The sequence below is a fragment of the Anopheles moucheti genome, assembly GCF_943734755.1.
Source record: "Anopheles moucheti chromosome X unlocalized genomic scaffold, idAnoMoucSN_F20_07 X_unloc_3, whole genome shotgun sequence".
Taxonomy (NCBI): domain Eukaryota; kingdom Metazoa; phylum Arthropoda; class Insecta; order Diptera; family Culicidae; genus Anopheles; species Anopheles moucheti.
This window is the reverse complement of record NW_026453537.1, coordinates 232501-245000: the sequence shown is the minus strand read 5'-3', so window position 1 is coordinate 245000 and position 12500 is coordinate 232501.

The window sequence follows — 12500 nt, the reverse complement described above, 5'->3', positions numbered from 1 at the left end:
CCGCTTCCCGTCGTGCGGCAGTGGCCGCTCGTCGAGCCGCATTCCGCCGCTGGTTGCGGGCTATCGCCACTGAATTGTCCCGCTGGGGTGGCGCACCATTCTGCGCGGCCAGCATCTCCCGCTCGGCATTCCAGTCATCCTGGAGCTCGTCCGTTATCCGCTGTGCGGCCTCGCACACACGGCTCCATCGTTCCGGGCTTTCCAGGAGGCAACCGAGGATGTTGTCGGGAGACACCGGATCCGGCCCGCCCAACAGCTCCTCGCGCACCGCAGCAAACCGCGGACAGCAGAACACTGCGTGTTCGGCCGTCTCGGCCACACCGGGGCAGCGCTGGCAGTCCGGGGACGACGTGAAGCCCATGCTGCACAGATAGTCTCGAAAAAATCCGTGACCGGACAGCACCTGTGCCAGCTGGAACGTCACGTCTCCATGCTTCCGTGACTGCCAGGCTTTGACGTCGGGAACCACTCGGTGTGACCAACGCGTGTACCGGCTAGCCTCGTCGCTGTCGGCGTCAGAGTCCCACTCTGCCTGCCAGATCGCGTAGGTTCGCTCGCGTTCGCTGGCTCGGACCTGCTCGCTGGTCCCCTCTCGATCTTGTTGGTGCAGATGACGGTGCACCCGGCTGTCCTCTTCAATAAGGCGGCAGATCGGGATCAACCCGGCCAGCAGCACCGCCGTTTCACCACGCACCGTCCGGAACGCTCTGCATACCCGAATCGCCGTCTTACGCTGTACTCGACTGACAAGCCTGCGGCATTGTCGTCTTTCCAAGCCTTCCGACCATACTGGGGCTCCGTAGCGAAGGATGGAGTCCGCTACAGCCGCCAGTAGGCGGGCTCGCGACGATTTCGGGCCGCTGTGATTCGGCAGAAGCCGTGTCACCGCCTGGGCGACCTTCTCCGCCTTTGCCGCAGCCTTCTCCACGTGCGGGAGCCAGGACAGATGGTCCTGCAGCCACACGCCCAGATAGCGGATGGATCTGGATGCCGGAACCGCTACTCCTTCAACGACGACGCTGACTGCTGGAGGCCGCTTCAAGCTCGATATCACCGTCATCTCCGTCTTCTCCGGCGCCAGGGCAAGACGGTGACGGGACATCCAGCTGCTGATGGTAACGATCGCTGCCTCCGCCTTCGAGGCCGCGGCTTCGGGAGTCACCGCCGGGGCGAGCAGGACTAAGTCGTCGGCATAGCCGACTAACTCCGTCCCCGGTGGCAGTGGCACTCCCAGGACCCCGTCGTAAAGCACGTTCCACAGGGTGGGGCCCAGGATGGACCCCTGTGGAACTCCCGCGCTGATGTGCCGCTCGACAGGGCCCTCGCTGGTCTCGATGATCAGCCGCCGGTCCTCGAAGTAACTCCTCAGCATCCTCCTCAGTGCGGATGGCACGCCTTTCTCCTGCAACGCGTTGGCGATGGACTGCCAGGACGCGGTGTTGAACGCGTTGCGGACGTCTAAAGCGACCACCATCAGGCAGCGGTTGTCCCGCTGGTTTGTCCGGCGAAAGGACATGGCCGTCCTACCAGCCTCAACAACCCGCTGGATCGCACTGATGGTGGATCGCCCTTTCCGGAAGCCGTACTGCCGTTCCGACAGCCGTGGAGCTTCAGGATCCTCGAGGTGGACGTTGAGCCGGGACAGGATCAGGCGCTCCAACACCTTGCCGAGTGCGTCAAGCATGCACAACGGCCGGTACGAGGAGCTTTCCCCGGGAGGTTTGCCTGGCTTGGGCAGCAACACCAGGCGCTGCCGCTTCCACGGCGCAGGAAACGTGCCACTGTCCAGGCAGTCCTGGTACAAGCGGCGGAAAACCTCCGGGTACTCCCTGATCGCTGTCCTGACGGCTGCATTGGGGATCCCGTCCAAACCCGGCGCCTTCCGGTTGGCCATGCTCCCCACGATGTCCAGCAGCTCGCTCGTGGTGACAGGCGTCAGCGACTGCCCGTCCGCGGAGTCCTCCTCTGCCGGCCAGTCGACAGGCGGATGAGTCGGGAACAGGTCCCCGGAGATGCGCTGCAGCTCCTCCCTGTCTGTCTCCGGTGGCACGTAGCTGCCACGAAGCCGCGACATGACAGCACGGTAACCTGCCCCGAACTCATTGTCCTCCGCGAGTCGGATGAGGTTATCAAACTCTGCCCGTTTGCTGGCCCGGATCGCCTTCTCCATCGCCCGCCTCGCAGTTCGGTGGTGCGCTGCTGCAAGGCTGCGCTCTTGCAGGTCGACCGTGGCGACCATCCGGTCGCGAGCGGCTGCACACTCCTCGCGGAGGCGCGTGAGCTCCGGTGTCCACCAAAAGAGGGCTCGATGGGGGTCACGATGCGACGTGGTGACCCGCGCCATCGTTTCGTCGCATGCCTCGAAGATGGCATCGACCATGCCCTCTTGGCTGACCGCTCGCTCCTCGAAGCTCGCCGCTCGCAGTGCCACCCGGAACGCCTCGGCCGAGAACTGCGAGGCCTTCCATCTCCTGCCCTGGCGATGGGAGACGGGCTGATGGTTGCTCCGCTGGTGTCGATGTTGCTGCTGCTGCTGCCGCCGATGGTGGTGGTGCTGCTGCTGCTGCTGTCGCTGCTGATGCCGCTCGGTGTGGTGCTGGGGCGAGGAGGACGGCCCGACGGTGAAGAGGATGTACCGGTGGTCGGACGCCGTGTAAAACCGCGCCAACGAGTCGGGAGCCACTGCCCAGGTGTCGGGTCGAGCGATAGACTCGCTCGCGAACGACACATCGACAACACTGGGAGTGGCAACGCCGTTCCCGACGAACGTTGGGGTTGTACCTCGGTTGAGAATCCTCAACCCGAGCTGCTGGATGGTGGACAGCAGCTCCTCGCCACGCACTGTGTTGCGTTCGCTTCCCCACTCCTCGTGCCAGGCGTTAAAATCGCCTGCTACGACGACGTGAGGGTGGGGAAGCGCCTCCAGCTCCAGAGCCTCCAGGAAGTGCTCGAACTCGCCGATGGTGAGGCGGGGGGGAGCATAGCAGCTCACAAACACAATGCCGCCGATCTGGGCGGCTACCAATCCAGGCGTTGGGCTGCGCCACACACGCTGGATGGGGTGCGCTCCGGTAGCCACCACGGCTACTCCCCCCGACGAGTCGACTGACCACGTTCCGTTGTTCTCTGGAGGCCGGTACACCTCCGAGAGCAGCAACACGTCGATCCGCTCCGTCCGAGCGGATTGCAGGACGAAGTCCTGGGCAGTGCGTCCACCGCCCAGGTTAGCCTGCAACACACGCAGCTGCTGCTTCACTCGCATGATGCTGGCGGCTGTCCACAACTTGCGTGGCCGATGCTGTGCGGGCCACCACACTTGAGGCACTTAGCCTCCGAGGAGCAATCCTTCGCCAGATGACCAGCGGTGCCACAGCGGAAGCACTTCCCACTGTGATCCGTCTCGCTCCGACAGTCGCGCACGATGTGGCCGATGTCGAAGCAGCGCAAGCAACGGCGCTGGCTGACAGGGCGACGGGGGACTTCACGTGCCGTGCTGATGCACTGGCACAGTGGCAGCCTCACCTCGTGTAAAAGCTGCGCTTTCACTAGCGGGAGGCGGACACGAGCGCGTTTCGTCCCGTCGCTCAGCTCCCAGACGTCGACGAAGGTGATGCCCGGTGCCACCCCGAGTTTGGCCCGGATCGCTTCCTTCACGTCGTCGACGGTGGCCAGCGAATCGACGTGGGTAACCAGGACCTCTCCCATGTCTGTGAGTACTCGAGCTACTCCCATGTCTCCAAGGACGCCCTGAATCTTAGAAGCGAGCGCCTCGCTGTCAGCGGTCCGTTTGATGGGGACGCGAAGGTGGCCTTGAGCCGTACGTCGACCCATCCCAATGTCCGTGCGGACCTCCTCCAGTTCCGAATCCGTTCGCAGCTTCAGGTATACCTGCGTCCAGGTTACTCCCTCAGCCGGTGCGACTTCAATAGTGTCCGGACGCACACTGCGTCGCGTCGGACGACGATGTAGCTGCTGCTGTTGTTGTTGTCGCGGCTGCTGCTGATGATGTGGCTGCTGCTGGTTGCGGTTATGCAACAGCTGGCCCTTCAGCTGCCACTGCTGCTGCTGACGCTGCTGCTGCGGTTGGCGCATTTGCGGAGGGCGATAAGACCCCCCCTGCTGCGTTTGTTGCCGCTGCTGCTGCTGTTGCTGCTGTTGCTGCCGCTGCTGCTGCTCCTGCCGTTGCTGCTGGGCCGGCTGCTGGCGTGCCGGCTTACGGCGCACCACCTCGGCCCAGGAGCCGCCTTCCTGGTCCGGAGACGGCAACACCGTAGCCGTCACCGCACCCACTGCCTGCTTCTGCCGCTGCTGTTGCTGCTGCTGCTGCTGCTGCTGTTGCTGCTGTACAGACACTAGCTGTGCCAGCAGACCATTCGACGCCTCGCGTTCCCTGCGGTTCTCCTCCCGCAGGTACTGCACCTCCTGGCGATGGCTCTCCTGCATCGCCGCGAGGTCTTTGCGGAACTGCTCCGCCTGTTCCGTCAGTTGTGCGCGGAGGAGGGCCAGCTGGTCCTCCAAGCGCTCAATAAGCCTCTCCATTTGCACTGTCGACGCTGTTGCTGTGGCCGTGCCAACTCCACTCATGCGAGCAGCACCTCTCGTGGCTGTGGTCTGCCTTTCCATGACTTTGCTCAGCACTACGACTGGCTTCGAGCCCACCGGTGCTCGGCTGTCCGTCGATGCTGCCCTTGACCGCAAATTCGATGCCATGGTTGAGTTTGGTGTTCCCCCAGGATGGGGGTAGGGGTGGGTGGAAAGTGGGCGGAGTGTGACGACTCGACGCCCCTCCTTCAGACCTTTCCAACGATACCCCTCACTGGTGTCCTACTGCAAAAACCAGCTCACAAAAGTGGTTTTTCCTTCCGGGGTGGAAGGGGGTGAGTAGCGGGTCAGCGGGGTGGACACCATCGGACGCCCAATCCGACGACCTTTCTCCCGATACCCCGCACGTGTCTCTAGCACAAAGGACGCTCGAGTTATCGCAGATTGAAAGTCCGATAACTCGGTTTTGGAGTTCGATAACTTTTATCAAACTACTTATCGAACTTTTCGAAACGCTATAACTCCACGAAGTTACGACACATTCACACGTCCGAGGTCTCTATCGACGGGAATTTATATCGTCCGTCGAATCGCGTTTGTACTAAAACCCGGTTTAGTACAAAAATTTTGCATAATGTACTAAAACCACTGCCACTTCCGGTATGACACACGCACACGCACAAATTTGGTGTCTGTGGATGCGTCTCGCGAAGACGCGTCCGTTGACGTATCGCTCGAGAAAATCCAGTCACTATTCGATTTTTAAACGCGGAAAAACTGGTGCACGAAAAAGTCCCCCCCCTTTGCAGGTAGGGGGGTGAAACTTGGGTGGGGGGTGCACAACCAAAATCGAAGGTCGGCTACGTGAAATCAAAACCCTAGCTCAAACGGTTCGCCCGTTATTCGCGATTTCCTGATCTCAGCCTTCTTACACACACAAGGTGCCCCCACATAGAGCCACGCGCGTGCGTAATGTTGCCTCCACACGCCGATGAAAATGGCACTAGATCTCCGATTTTGCACGCTTATAACTCCGCGAGTATTTGTTGCACAGAAACGGTAGACCACTCTATCGAATCGCACAGTTCTCAATTAAAGTTCTGCAGTACTTTTAACGCGATTCACGCACTTCTGGGGGGGCAAAAGAGCCGTACACTGCAAAAGCGCCAGTAGTTTTTTTAGTTTATTCACTGCTACTTCCGGTGTAGCTCACGCACACGCACAAATTTGGTGTCTGTGGATGCGTCTTGCGAAGACGCGTCCGTTGACGTATCGCTCGAGAAAATCCAGTCACTATTCGATTTTTAAACGCGGAAAAACTGGTTCACGAAAAAGTCCCCCCCCTTTGCAGGTAGGGGGGTGAAACTTGGGTGGGGGGTGCACAACCAAAATCGAAGGTCGGCTACGTGAAATCAAAACCCTAGCTCAAACGGTTCGCCCGTTATTCGTGATTTCCTGATCTCAGCCTTCTTACACACACAAGGTGCCCCCACATAGAGCCACGCGCGTGCGAAATGTTGTGCCGTACCGCCACGTGCCGATGAAAATGACACTAGACCTCCGATTTTGCACGCTTATAACTCCGCGAGTATTTGTCGCACAGAAACGGTAGACCACTCTATCGAATCGCGCAGTTCTCAGTTGAAGTTCTGCAATACTTTTAACGCGATTCACGCACTTCTGGGGGGGCAAAAGAGCCGTACACTGCAAAAGCGCCAGTAGTTTTTTTTGTTTTTTCACTGCTACTTCCGGTCTAGCTCACTCACACGCACAAATTTGGTGTCTGTGGATGCGTCTCGCGAAGACGCGTCCGTTGACGTATCGCTCGAGAAAATCTAGTCACTATTCGATTTTTAAACGCGGAAAAACTGGTGCACGAAAAAGTCCCCCCCCTTTGCAGGTAGGGGGGTGAAACTTGGGTGGGGGGTGCACAACCAAAATCGAAGGTCGGCTACGTGAAATCAAAACCCTAGCTCAAACGGTTCGCCCGTTATTCGCGATTTCCTGATCTCAGCCTTCTTACACACACAAGGTGCCCCCACATAGAGCCACGCGCGTGCGTAATGTTGCCTCCACACGCCGATGAAAATGGCACTAGATCTCCGATTTTGCACGCTTATAACTCCGCGAGTATTTGTTGCACAGAAACGGTAGACCACTCTATCGAATCGCACAGTTCTCAATTAAAGTTCTGCAATACTTTTAACGCGATTCACGCACTTCTGGGGGGGCAAAAGAGCCGTACACTGCAAAAGCGCCAGTAGTTTTTTTTGTTTTTTCACTGCTACTTCCGGTCTAGCTCACTCACACGCACAAATTTGGTGTCTGTGGATGCGTCTCGCGAAGACGCGTCCGTTGACGTATCGCTCGAGAAAATCTAGTCACTATTCGATTTTTAAACGCGGAAAAACTGGTGCACGAAAAAGTCCCCCCCCTTTGCAGGTAGGGGGGTGAAACTTGGGTGGGGGGTGCACAACCAAAATCGAAGGTCGGCTACGTGAAATCAAAACCCTAGCTCAAACGGTTCGCCCGTTATTCGCGATTTCCTGATCTCAGCCTTCTTACACACACAAGGTGCCCCCACATAGAGCCACGCGCGTGCGAAATGTTGTGCCGTACCGCCACGTGCCGATGAAAATGACACTAGACCTCCGATTTTGCACGCTTATAACTCCGCGAGTATTTGTCGCACAGGAACAGTAGACCACTCTATCGAATTGCGCAGTTCTCAGTTGAAGTTCTGCAATACTTTTAACGCGATTCACGCACTTCTGGGGGGGCAAAAGAGCCGTACACTGCAAAAGCGCCAGTAGTTTTTTTAGTTTTTTCACTGCTACTTCCGGTCTAGCTCACGCACACGCACAAATTTGGTGTCTGTGGATGCGTCTCGCAAAGACGCGTCCGTTGACATATCGTTCAAAGCAATCCAAGCACTGACCACCTTATAATGGCCGAAAAACTGGTTCACGAAAAAGTCCCCCCCCTTTGCAGGTAGGGGGGTGAAACTTGGGTGGAAGGTCCGCAATCAGAATCGGGGGTCGGCTACGTGAAATCAATGTCCTAGCTGGCCGTCCGGGGTCAATATCACACTTTATTCGCTTTACACCTTACACACACACACAATGCTTAGCGGGAGCAGCACTGAAGCACGTCCGTTCGCCTCGAAGTGTGGATCGCAACTACACAGGGATAACTGGCTTGTGGCCGCCAAGCGTTCATAGCGACGTGGCTTTTTGATCCTTCGATGTCGGCTCTTCCTATCATTGTGAAGCAAAATTCACCAAGCGTAGGATTGTTCACCCTTTCAAGGGAACGTGAGCTGGGTTTAGACCGTCGTGAGACAGGTTAGTTTTACCCTACTGGTGTGTGCTGTTTGCCGCTATCTTAACGGAATTCCTGTGCAGTACGAGAGGAACCACAGGTACGGACCACTGGCTCAATACTAGTTCGACCGGACTTTGGTATGACGCTACGTCCGCTGGATTATGCCTGAACGCCTCTAAGGTCGTATCCAATCCGAGCTGATAGCGCTTCTCAAACCCATTAGGTGATCGGAAGCTAGCGGGCTTAACAACCCTCCGAGATCCGTCGGTGCTGCCCCGCGCACACTGACGTCTCATCCCCGCTATAGCACTAGACTGAGCCGCAACGGGCGGGAGCACGCTGCACGTGGAAGTACCTTACCACAGGGAACCCTGGTGGCTGTGTTTCCGTCGACCGTGGATACAACTAGTTTCGACACCTTCGACCGCCCGCAAACGACGGGACTACAGGCTGGGAGCTGCGAGTTGTAGAGATGCGTTCGCATCGATCCTCTCAGGCGACCCATGCTTGCTGGTGCTCGCGTTCACTTTGGGAATGGAGTGTTCGCGAGAGTGATTGTTGTGTTGTGTGTGTACAGTTGGTGCTTGCGTGCACTCCCATAGTGGAGTGTTCGCGAGCTTAAAACGCTAAGTCCCGATTAATACTCTCCTCGCAACATTATGTGCGTGGCTCCACGCCAAGTGGGATTAGCGGTGCGAAACGCGATTGGTAAAGTCGATGGTGATGTGCGTACCAACAGGCGATTTGTTAAGTCAAATGCGATCTGTGGTGCAACAGGCAATGTGTGTTTATTATCAGGTGTTGTTGGAAGTCAATACGATTTGACTTTCAAAAATTTTTCTAAGTCCCGATTTTTTTTCTCGTCGAGTAACTACAATGCACTATTTCTATCGCAGCGGACTTGCGGTTCATGGCCTAAATGATCGCGAACGAACACGTATTCGCAAAAAAATTTTTGTATGAAAAAGTCACCACTCGGGTACCTCCATACAAAAGTACCAAGTTCGGGTCGAGTGGTCGATGGACGTCGAAGGTGAAAATTTTTCATCATCGAAAATTTTTTCCAAAGTTGAAGCAAATGGGCCCTAGAGTATGAAAAGTGAAACCACGGATCGATTTGAGAAATAAAAATTTTTGTATGAAAAAGTCACCACTCGGGTACCTCCATACAAAAGTACCAAGTTCGGGTCGAGTGGTCGATGGACGTCGAAGGTGAAAATTTTTCATCATCGAAAATTTTTTCCAAAGTTGAAGCAAATGGGCCCTAGAGTATGAAAAGTGAAACCACGGATCGATTTGAGAAATAAAAATTTTTTGTATGGGAGGGCCCCTGCTAGAACATTTTTCCCAAGTGCGACCATTTTACCCAATGAGTCAAAAAAAAATTTTTTTCACGGTGACTCAAAACTTCAATATTAGACTTCCCTGAGTATGAAAAGTGAAACGAAAATCATTTTTGAGAAGAAAAAATTTTTATATGGGAGGGCCCCTGCTAGAACATTTTTACCAAGTGCGACCATTTTACCCGGTGAGTCAAAAAAAAATTTTTGTATGGGAGGGCCCCTGCTAGAACATTTTTCCCAAGTGCGTCGATTTTGGGTCGCCGACACAAGCTCGGGTCAAAAAAATTTTTTTTTCACGGTGACTCAAAACATCAATTTTAGACTCCCCTGAGTATGAAAAGTGAAACGAAAATCATTTTTGAGAAGAAAAAATTTTTGTATGGGAGGGCCCCTGCTAGAACATTTTTCCCAAGTGCGTCGATTTTTGGGTCGCCGACACAAGCTCGGGTCAAAAAAATTTTTTTTTCTCGGTGACTCAAAACATCAATTTTAGACTCCCCTGAGTATGAAAAGTGAAACGAAAATCATTTTTGAGAAGAAAAAATTTTTGTATGGGAGGGCCCCTGCTAGAACATTTTTCCCAAGTGCGTCGATTTTGGGTCGCCGACACAAGCTCGGGTCAAAAAATTTTTTTTTTCTCGGTGACTCAAAACATCAATTTTAGACTCCCCTGAGTATGAAAAGTGAAACGAAAATCATTTTTGAGAAGAAAAAATTTTTGTATGGGAGGGCCCCTGCTAGAACATTTTTCCCAAGTGCGTCGATTTTGGGTCGCCGACACAAGCTCGGGTCAAAAAATTTTTTTTTTCACGGTGACTCAAAACATCAATTTTAGACTCCCCTGAGTATGAAAAGTGAAACGAAAATCATTTTTGAGAAGAAAAAATTTTTGTATGGGAGGGCCCCTGCTAGAACATTTTTCCCAAGTGCGTCGATTTTGGGTCGCCGACACAAGCTCGGGTCAAAAAAAATTTTTTTTTCACGGTGACTCAAAACATCAATTTTAGACTCCCCTGAGTATGAAAAGTGAAACGAAAATCATTTTTGAGAAGAAAAAATTTTTGTATGGGAGGGCCCCTGCTAGAACATATTTCCCAAGTGCGTCGATTTTGGGTCGCCGACACAAGCTCGGGTCAAAAAAAATTTTTTTTCACGGTGACTCAAAACATCAATTTTAGACTCCCCTGAGTATGAAAAGTGAAACGAAAATCATTTTTGAGAAGAAAAAATTTTTGTATGGGAGGGCCCCTGCTAGAACATATTTCCCAAGTGCGTCGATTTTGGGTCGCCGACACAAGCTCGGGTCAAAAAAAATTTTTTTTCACGGTGACTCAAAACATCAATTTTAGACTCCCCTGAGTATGAAAAGTGAAACGAAAATCATTTTTGAGAAGAAAAAATTTTTGTATGGGAGGGCCCCTGCTAGAACATATTTCCCAAGTGCGTCGATTTTGGGTCGCCGACACAAGCTCGGGTCAAAAAAAATTTTTTTTTCACGGTGACTCAAAACATCAATTTTAGACTCCCCTGAGTATGAAAAGTGAAACGAAAATCATTTTTGAGAAGAAAAAATTTTTGTATGGGAGGGCCCCTGCTAGAACATTTTTCCCAAGTGCGTCGATTTTTGGGTCGCCGACACAAGCTCGGGTCAAAAAAATTTTTTTTTCTCGGTGACTCAAAACATCAATTTTAGACTCCCCTGAGTATGAAAAGTGAAACGAAAATCATTTTTGAGAAGAAAAAATTTTTGTATGGGAGGGCCCCTGCTAGAACATTTTTCCCAAGTGCGTCGATTTTGGGTCGCCGACACAAGCTCGGGTCAAAAAATTTTTTTTTTCTCGGTGACTCAAAACATCAATTTTAGACTCCCCTGAGTATGAAAAGTGAAACGAAAATCATTTTTGAGAAGAAAAAATTTTTGTATGGGAGGGCCCCTGCTAGAACATATTTCCCAAGTGCGTCGATTTTGGGTCGTCGACACAAGCTCGGGTCAAAAAATTTTGTTTTTCACGGTGACTCAAAACATCAATTTTAGACTCCCCTGAGTATGAAAAGTGAAACGAAAATCATTTTTGAGAAGAAAAAATTTTTGTATGGGAGGGCCCCTGCTAGAACATATTTCCCAAGTGCGTCGATTTTGGGTCGCCGACACAAGCTCGGGTCAAAAAAAATTTTTTTTTCACGGTGACTCAAAACATCAATTTTAGACTCCCCTGAGTATGAAAAGTGAAACGAAAATCATTTTTGAGAAGAAAAAATTTTTGTATGGGAGGGCCCCTGCTAGAACATATTTCCCAAGTGCGTCGATTTTGGGTCGCCGACACAAGCTCGGGTCAAAAAAAATTTTTTTTCACGGTGACTCAAAACATCAATTTTAGACTCCCCTGAGTATGAAAAGTGAAACGAAAATCATTTTTGAGAAGAAAAAATTTTTGTATGGGAGGGCCCCTGCTAGAACATATTTCCCAAGTGCGTCGATTTTGGGTCGTCGACACAAGCTCGGGTCAAAAAATTTTTTTTTTCACGGTGACTCAAAACATCAATTTTAGACTCCCCTGAGTATGAAAAGTGAAACGAAAATCATTTTTGAGAAGAAAAATTTTTTGTATGGGAGGGCCCCTGCTAGAACATATTTCCCAAGTGCGTCGATTTTGGGTCGCCGACACAAGCTCGGGTCAAAAAAATTTTTTTTTCTCGGTGACTCAAAACATCAATTTTAGACTCCCCTGAGTATGAAAAGTGAAACGAAAATCATTTTTGAGAAGAAAAAATTTTTGTATGGGAGGGCCCCTGCTAGAACATTTTTCCCAAGTGCGTCGATTTTGGGTCGCCGACACAAGCTCGGGTCAAAAAATTTTTTTTTTCTCGGTGACTCAAAACATCAATTTTAGACTCCCCTGAGTATGAAAAGTGAAACGAAAATCATTTTTGAGAAGAAAAAATTTTTGTATGGGAGGGCCCCTGCTAGAACATATTTCCCAAGTGCGTCGATTTTGGGTCGCCGACACAAGCTCGGGTCAAAAAAATTTTTTTTTCACGGTGACTCAAAACATCAATTTTAGACTCCCCTGAGTATGAAAAGTGAAACGAAAATCATTTTTGAGAAGAAAAAAATTTGTATGGGAGGGCCCCTGCTAGAACATTTTTCCCAAGTAAATTCGATTTTACCCGGTGAGTCAAAAAATTTTGAAAAAAATATTTTGCCAAAATCGTGTTCATTGCCTATTATAAGGGACCAGGTCAGCTCACACGCATTTTTGGAGACCATATGGAAAGTGCGTCTGGGATTGC